The 9,434-nt window shown below is 39.6% G+C and overlaps 1 protein-coding gene across 6 annotated transcripts in view; it reads left to right on the top strand.

Moving 5' to 3' along the window:
• The first annotated feature begins 1,997 nt into the window (after positions 1-1,997).
• Positions 1,998-9,434, top strand: part of LOC144077678 (protein phosphatase 1 regulatory subunit 29-like) — a 91,257-nt gene continuing 83,820 nt past the window's right edge. For all 6 annotated transcript variants that reach the window (XR_013301065.1, XR_013301064.1, XR_013301066.1 and 3 more), the window contains exons 1-2: positions 1,998-2,142; positions 5,061-5,202. The gene's annotated coding sequence lies outside the window, so the exon portion shown is untranslated. The remainder of the gene's footprint in view (positions 2,143-5,060; positions 5,203-9,434) is intronic.

Below are 9,434 nucleotides of genomic sequence, written 5' to 3'. Positions count from 1 at the left end.
CATGAAGATGGATTTGTCTGTGATTTTGTTTGTGTGTTTGCAGCTTGATGGCTCACTGATCCACCAAATGCCTGCTTGTTTACAAGTGTATGTAGCCTCATAAACACATGCTTCATCCCGAGGAAGATCACCCTGAAATACATATCCTAAAATGCTGACACTCCTATAAATAGGGATTTACACAAGTGACACTTGTTACCTGTATGCGGACGCCGAAAAGTATGCATGCTAGATCAAAAAAATCTGACCCTCAAATAAGACCCCCCCCACTACCACATACTGATTCACACCTAGACAAGCAGACTTATGGGTACACACAGGCTAGTGTCAAAGCATAGAGACAATCATCAGTCCGAGGAGAGAGAGAACACTTGCCTCCCTGCTGTTACCATGACGACCACAACCGGAGCCTTGCTTGAGATTCTGTGCATGTTGCTCCCCCTGCCCCCTCACCTTTTTTGGCCCATCCCACCATTTTCTCCCCTTTAAGACACCACCCCACCACCTTCTTCCAACTCTTAATCATCTTCGTTTAATTATTCCAGATTATATGAATACGACACAAACTGAGCTATTTTTGCATTACTTAAAAAAAGTTTTATTTCATTATTTTAGTGAATAAAATTTCGTTATTAGGTCATGTTTTTAATAATTATTTAAATTTTTGTAGGGTTTTTTTGGGTTAATTTTTTTGAAATTTTCTTGATTTTAAACAAAAAGACAGCAACTGAGGAAGGAGACATTTAAAAAAAAAAAGCTGAATTCATCATGTCTTCTGGAGAAGGTAGAGATGTCTGTCTGTAAAGTGTCACACTCTCAAACTGATTGCACTCCAGCGGGGTGAATAACGTAGAGGCAGCACAGTAGTTGAGTGGGCTTGCCTTGGTCTGCATCTAAATCAATGCTTTGCAGGGTTGAGTGGTGACACTAAATTGTCTTGGATTGTAAAAAAAATGCCTTTAAGGTTTGTTAAAGTATACATTTTGTTTGTTGTTGTACTAAAACACTAGATCAGTGGTCCCCAAACTATTTCAGAAAGGGCCGCAGTGGTTGCAGGTTTTTGTTCCAACTGGTAAGAGGAAACCTTTCCACCAATCTGGTATCCTCCTAGAAGTGCAATCAGTGGATTGCAGTCAGGTGCTTCTTTTTTCAGCAGAAACCTCATTGGTTAAACTGTTTGTGTTGGATCGGTTGGAACAAAGACCTGCACACTCAGCGGCCCTCCAGGACCGGTTTGGAGACCTGCTCTAGATCAAGGGTGACAGACTCGGGTTGGTTCGCGGGCCGCATTAACGTCAACTCGGTTTCATGTGGGCCGGACCATTTTAGATATAATATTTAGATTTTTTTAAATAAATGGATTAAAATAACTGGATTAAAAGCCCTGAATATTCAGTTTTTGTATATCTAAAACAATGTTTATTTTAGCTTTTTTAAAATATATTTTTAGATTTTACATAAAGACTTTTGAACTAAAAACACAGAAAAAATGATTAAAAAATTACAATTACTGATTTAAAAGGGGGAAAATGAGGAAATTTAATATACATCTATTCTCTTCATTTTAATTTGATCCTAAAACAGAAAGTCGGCACTCATGATTTACTTTCCCGGGCCACACAAAATGATGCGGTGGGCCAGATTTGCCCCCCGGGCCGCCACTTTGACACATGAGCTCTAGAAGATTGATTGTAAACTGACCACATGACTAGAAAACTGCATCAAAAGGTCACTCTGCTTTCCCTGATTGGTTCATTGTTGAAAGCCTGTACATTGGGTTTGTCACTTTAAATTGGAGTTAATGCTAACAAACATTATGTAGTTGCATGTGGTATTTCATGCTCATGAGAACAGTTCTTTTTTTATTTATTTATATTTTTCTATGTTAGAGAAGTTGAAAATGAAGGAATGAGTGAAAATAAAAAAAGGAGTGTGCAATCCGGTCCTCAAGGATTGCAGTGGTTGCAGGTTTTCCTTCCAACCAATGAAGAAGCTATGCTTGATTGCAGTCAGGTGCTGCTTGTTTCAAACAAACCATGTTAGATCAGTTTGCAAACAAAACCTGCAGCCCTTTGTGGAATATACTTTGGACTCTGCTGGGAAAAAGGATTTGATACATAACTCAAATCCCTGCCCTGATCTGTGAGTTCTACTTTATAAATACTGATTTTTAACAAACGTAATTGATTAAAATTTAAATTGGAATTGAAAACTAAACAGTTTGACCAAATGTGATCATGTTAGCTCCATTAAAGTTTCCATCATAGCTTGTAGATGTGAATTTAAGTGTAAATGATCACATTAGTTTTTTTGATTGACAAGGTATTTGACACCAATCACTTCACATGAGCTGAAAGGCAGGATATTAAAAAATGAATAGAGGAAGGATTCTGGACAGGGAAGTGAACTAAGCACACTTAATGGAGTGACTTTTTTTTTGGAGGGTCTGTCAATGAGAAGTGCACCCAATCGTAGAGCTGTCCGTGGCGTTTAATGCTGCCATTCGTCTCTCTCTTTCTCTCTCACGCTTACACACACACACATACAGACACACACATATATACACACACCCCTACAGCCACACTCTTGTAAATGTTCATTCATACGCCACCCACATTTTGCTGAGCTTGCAGCTTTTTAGCCACTTCCTCATTTCAATCCTTCGTTCATCTCCGTCTGCTTCCACCATTATCATGGCCTCCCCGTTTCTATCTTTCTCCTGCCACTTCTTCCTCATTTCAAGCTTCACTCATCTGCTCTTTCCTGTTTTCATCCCTCCATGATTACTTCTTTTTTTCTACCCTGACTTCATTTTGTTTTCTCGTTTCCATCCCGGTTTAATCCGCTTTTCCATTCCTTCTATCATCGCTGCTTTGTTGATGTCATCGTTACATTATGAACTCTTTCCTTTTGCTGTCACCACTTTATCTTTTATAAATCATGTTGAACCCATCCCATACCTCCAGATTTATTTATTTTTTATTAGGTTATCGTCCTTGTGGAACTCTTTTTCCTCTTTTTATTGCTTCAGTATAATTATGAAGTGTCTTTCATAGAATAGTTATTGACTGATATGGTTGAAATGACTCCTCACTCGAAGAGAACAGCCTCTTTTTCCTGGTCTTTTCACATCTTGTGTGCTTTTTTTCCATCTCAGTGACTTTGCGCTGTCCTTGCAAATATGTTTTTTTTAAAGCGTGTCCAATAGCTATCGCACTGTGGGGAAAATCATCAAAAAAAGTTTTTTTTTTTCATGGGAGATGACAGGGATCTCAATTTTTTCAAAACTTTGCGGGTGTTTTGTCCTTGTTTTATGAACTTGATGGCGCGTTACTTCCAAGAAATGATGACAAGAGCCTGAGGGAACCTTTTAGAAACAAAAAAAAATGTGATGAAAATAGCAGAATAGATACTAAAAAAGGTACAAAAGAAAAAGAGGTGGCTGCAGAAGGACGTACGCAAGGTGATGATGACAAGAAACAAGAATGAGGTGATATAAAAACTCTAAAAAATGAGAAAAAATTGAGGACACTAGCAAGAGTTTAGGATGCAAACCAGAAACTTATAAAGACAGACAACTGGAAACAACCAGGAAGAGAGTAGAAACCAAAACAAATAACATGTTCCACCAAATTCCCAGTCTTTATATTGCTTTAAAGTGGCTCCCTACCTTCTCTGAATGTTTCTTTGGCACTTGTAGAATTCAAGTTGCAGAATCAAGGCTGCGTTCCAGAGGTGCTTCATCACCTGCATGTTTTTTTTCTGATTCTGTGAGAGTGCGAACCAGTGGCGTGCGTGCGCAAACTGCACATCAACAAATGGCCGGCCTTCATCCGAAACCGTCACCAATGACGTCAACTGGCCAGTTAGATCTCCCTCGCCATACTGCTTCTCAGTGTGTGTGTGTGTGTGTGAGTGAACGTGCTTGGATTGTCAACCAGATGCGTGCAGGATCCAAGTACTACAGTAGTGGCCAAAGTCTAGCCAATTAGAGAACAGAATGACTGCAGCAACATTTGGGGGAAGCATTAAAACAATGAATAGTAACGCAGGGTCTCAGTCGAATTGTCATATTTCCATCATTTCCTGATCACTTCTTTCATCTAACGTCACTGTTTCCTCCATTATCATTTTCATTTGCATCTGTTGATATTTTTTGGTTTTATGCATTTTCTTTTTCTTTGTTTTTGTCATGGGCTTTTCCTCATTTCCTCCCTGCTGCTTTAATTTTGTTGTTTTTTGTCTCTTCCTCGTTTCCATGAATCAGTCATTACTGCTTCCCTTTTTTTTGGCGTTCCCTCATCATCTCTTTCCATTTCAATGATCTTCACCTCTTGCTCATTTACTTTTGTTATCATCGCCTTCTCATTTTCTTCCTTCTGTCGTCGCCTTTTTCCATCAGTCCTCTTCTTCGTTCATATCATTCTGTCTTCATCTTTCCCTCCACTCCATATTTCCTCCATCAACTTTTCACTTCTCCCAACCCCATTCTTATGTCTTTCTCATTTATTTCTCTTATCATATCCCCCCCCTTTTCCCATCCTTCTGCCTTTTCCTCATTTCCGTTCTCCCTTTATCACAGCTTTCCGGTTTCCATCATTCAATTGTCAGTTCTCATCGCATCCTCATTTCACTTCTTCTCCTTTTCCTTCATCCTCTTATTCTCATCCTTCTCATGCCGATTTTTCATCCGCTCACTTTTTCATTTGACTTTCCCATGATTCCATTTCCCTCCCACATTTCTCCTTTGAGCAGTATATGAAAAGGTATCTTCAAAATTAACATTTAGACAAGCTTTCACTGAGCCATACAATGCCATGTAATATCTTCATCTCATTTTGGGATTCTTACATTTTTAAACACACACGTCATTTTTTTCCCTCATTTAACGCTTCCAGCTGAATACAAGCAGCTCCTCATTTTTTCATTTTCCAATGCTTGACTCCGTATCGCTATCGCTGATGCGAGTACGGCAAGAGGCTTTTAGCCTCGATTCACCAGCACCCTCCATCCTTAACCCCCCCTCCAACCTCTCCCCCCACCACCCCCTCCCTTTCCAGCATCACACCGCCTCTCCCATCACTCCTCCTTCCTTCACTCTCGCCTTCCTCCGCCGCTGGAACGCACCGAACCCCATCCTCCGCTGTGGATCCTATCCTGCCCGCCTGCAGCTGAACTGCATGACGGACCCCCCCAGACGAGGTAAAACCGCATCACATTGTTGTAATTAGTATTTCTGCACTTTTTCTTGGGGTCTCGGCCGCATTTGTGAAAATATGACTCCGGCTGCTCTTTTAAGGGGTGGCGGTGTTGCTTCGTGTGGTCTTTTGGGGAGCGGGGGTCTGCATGGGTGTGTGCGGGTGATTAAGATGCACGTGCAGGCATCTTAAGATTGCGGTATCACTCGGGAGGGGGCGCGCATGTGTGTGCACCTGTGACTCGCGTCTGCGTGCCGATTGATTGACAGCTGGGGAAGGGGGATGTGGGGTTAGGGGGGGGCGGACCCTCAAGTGACTTGATTGATTGCTTCTGTGCGCCCTTTTCCTCCAGCGCTCTTGGTCACGTGACTGGAGAGTTGTCTTATGCCCGGTGATGGATTTGGTTTTTCGTGTTGGGCTGGTGAAGTTGCTTCAGTGAAGGGGTGGCCTGGAGTCAGGGGGGGAGGGTTTGTGGGGGGGTTGCAGGTGATTTGAGATGGAAGGAGGAGATGCCGGTGGACTAGGGTGATGTTATTAGTGTATGAGGGAATTTATTTGGTACATCTTTCACTTTTTAACTGGCAGACGTGTTGCAGGGGGTTCAGGTTTGGTCACTGAGTGGGAAATGAGTAGATTAGATAATGCTTCATTTTCATGTGGTGAAGTAGTTTGTTTTATGGATTTTTTTTTTTTTTACATTTGACATTTTTTCTGAAAGTCAAAAAGTGCTTCAAATTATTTTTTTCATGCTAGTCAAATTCATTTTATAGAAAGATATTTCAATTCAATTTAACCCTTTAAAGCCCAAACCACTAAATAAATGACAGTAGGAAATCCTTAAATCTCTGAGCCTTTGAAACTATGACATTTTAGATATATGTTTAAATATTTTTTTATATAATTTGCCAAAAATGTGTATGATCTTTATACATTACTTTTTTTAGAACGAAAAATTATATTACTTAAAATTCATATACCCTTGCGCTCCTCTCAACATCTTGGTCATTCCTTCCATTTTTTTCTCTTCTCCTTCCTTGTGTAACCTCTCATCCTTTCTGTAATCCATATTTGTTTCCCTTAGCTTCCTTTCTCAACTCTCACCTTCCCAATATACTGGCCTAACATTACTTAATCAAAACTCAAAACTTTAACGTCAGAGCAACCCCATTTCTCTTCTACTGTATTTCTCGCCCGGGGGTGACTTGTAAAACATAAAGAAATACAAAACACCCATAAAGTTGTGTATTTTCCATTTCAACGTTAGTATGGATGTGTGCCAACGGGGAAAAATGGAGGTTTCTAAACTGAGTAAAAAAAAATAAATGTCCCCTAGGCATTGATGACACGTTTTGTGCATAGTGTTGTTGTGGCTTCTGAACTACACACTAACCCACACAAGTATAACTGCTTTTGTAGTATTTTGTGCTCCAATTTTTGTGTGTTGGCAGACAAAAAAACTGGAAAAGGCTCACATTTGTCACTATTCTCACATTCCTTTTTGGCTGTCAGATGAATCTGGCGGCTTGAAAGAAGAATATTTTATCATGAATAATTCTACTTGTAGACAAATCCAATCGAGCGCTGGGAAGTTCAGTGTGAGTGTGGCGCCGTTTTTTTTCCTCTCGACATGTTTTGTGTTAAAATCCCTTCGTGGGGTTGATCATTTAAATTCTTTTAGTCTTTTCCCCGCGGTGGCTTTTCTGCCATTGCTCTGCCAAACTGAGGTTTAGGACAACCTTCATGTTGGTCGTCACTCACAATTTCTACAAACTTTCTTCTAACTGCTTTAATTCTGATCTTGTTTTGTCCTTATGTCCTTCGCAGCTTAACTCTTTTTTTTCTTCCAAACTTTTCTCTGTATCTCTTGAATTCCTCTTGGTCATCACAAGTTCCCCATGACATATTTAAAGTACTTGTTTGCTTCTCTTGTACATTTTTTTTGACTAATATTGTCTTTCTATTGACGTCATTGAGTTTCCTTAAACTTACGAGACACTTATTTTCTTCTCAAAGTTATGCTTTCATCTTGCCTGTATTTCACTAACCTTTGTTTTCAACTCAATTGATTTCTTTTCCAATTTGTATTGCACTCATCTTCCTTTTCCTTTGCTTTCCCTTCCATGTTTTGCTGGTCTTCCTTAGTCACACTCCTCTCAAATACCATAAATGTTTTTCCTCACAACCTCTTTTTGACTTCCATATCCTTCAAATTAGTTGTTTTTCCTCCTTCAATTTGTTTTCAATATTTTTATCTTCTTCTAATTTGATTGTTTTCCTCCCAGGTCTCTCCCTGTCAACTTCCCCATTTGCTTCTCCTGATCTTTATGCTGCTTTCAATTTCTGTCTTTTTTCAAATTAATTTTATTTTCATTCAAATGATGTTCCCAATCTTCTTTTGGTTCTCTCCAGATGTCCTTGTCTGCTTTTTAGATTTTGCATGGAAAATGAATGAATGAATATATAAGATAAGAATGGAAAAAAATAGCACACCTGAAATAAAATACCAGCTAAAATAAAATCCAAACCTTGAAGTGAATAACCTTTCACGCATCAAACAATAAAGCAAACAGACCAATGTGCGTAATGTTAATGTCTTCTCCTTGTAATCATGTGGGCTGTTTTCCACGGACAATTTCAATTTACTCTCCTGAATCCTCGCCATAAATGTGGCCCAATTTCTCCAAGGAGGACCATAAAACTTTCATTTCATCTAATCTAAGAAGCTTGTAAATGGGAATCAGACGTTTTTTTCACACTCTCGAAACGTCCAAATTATTTAAAATGTTTACATACTCCGTGTGGGTAGGTCAGGTTTTAGAACTTCGGACAAATAGACATAAAGTAATTCGTAAAATAGTTGCAGGTGATGCATTGAAAACCTGAATTGTGTTGCAATTCCATAAAACATGCAAATGATATCAGTACTTTTGCAGCAGTTTACAATCAATATTTATCAAAAACCATGACAGATTCATACGTAAAAGCAATGCCGATAATTAAAATCCATCCTTTCTTGATTTGCTGCTAGTTAGCGAGCTGTCGTCGTCCTACCAAAGCACGAAAAAGTCCGAATAAATTATTTCCAGGCTTGAAAGAAGCCTTGAAAAAGAATTCCTTTTGGAGCAATATATCATGAATCAAAAATAACCAATCAGTGGATGGTAAAATGCTTACATCACTGCGAGCCTTCTAGCTAGTTACCCTTTGACTTGTCTAGGTTCCTGCCTCCAATTGGGAATAATTCGTCAGTTTCAGCGAAATAACCTCTTAAGATTTTAATTAAAGATAAATCCAATTAGTTTGTGGTGCCAACTCTGGTGTGGAGAAAAAAGCCAAACCAAAAAGCCAGGCCGTTTTGTCCAATGGCTCAACAATGTTTGCACATGCATGGGTTTGTTAAATCCTGGGAAAATGCATACGTGTCAACTTATACCCCTTTTCCATATTTTGTACATTTTGTAATCATTTCAAATCATGTATGCCAACGGTGCCTAACCCGGGTTGGTTCGCGGGCCGCATTAACTTCAACTCGATTTCATAAGGGCCAGACCATTTTAGATATAATACTTAAACATTTTTTTTAATCAGATTAAAAAGTGGGCCGCCACTTTGACACCTGTGATGTATGCCGAATAACAACTTTTGTACAGGATTTTTTAAGAGTACGTTTTTTGTAAAACCGATCTCGTTTTACTAATTTCAACTCTAATCCGGATCGCCTCGGTCATTGGTTGCAGACGAAAACGTCATCGTTGACTGCTAATATTGTTATGCTTCAAGCATGCTATGCGCACGCGCATACCCCTTTCACATGTCACATGTAAATATAGCACGTCAGCAAGCGATGTAACCAGACAGTCAAGCTGTCAGCGTCATATAGCGACATAATATCTAATATAATATAATCGGACATAGGCTTTGTCATCATCATTGACTCGCCAAAAGCCTAATTGTCATTATACTCAGCTGTGAATGGCGACATTGGTAGTGCTTCTCCATAAGGTGCGCTTTCCCGGCAAAAGGCCCAAATAAGTGATAATTTCAGACTCGTTGGCATTCTGCTGTGATGGATACATCGCATCATCCCCCAAGCGGATCACTTACCTCTCACTATCTCCTCACTTACTTTCAGTCAGCCAGTAGGAGGCAGATCACCGCCCAATGTCTTTTCATGTTACCTCACCCCGAAGTTATTACACAGAAGGGATTGTGTGTCGTGCTACCGCAAGTTTAGAG

Source organism: Stigmatopora argus, chromosome 7 (genome assembly GCF_051989625.1).
Source record: "Stigmatopora argus isolate UIUO_Sarg chromosome 7, RoL_Sarg_1.0, whole genome shotgun sequence".
Lineage (NCBI taxonomy): Eukaryota > Metazoa > Chordata > Actinopteri > Syngnathiformes > Syngnathidae > Stigmatopora > Stigmatopora argus.
This window is presented reverse-complemented; position numbering and strand designations above follow the sequence as displayed.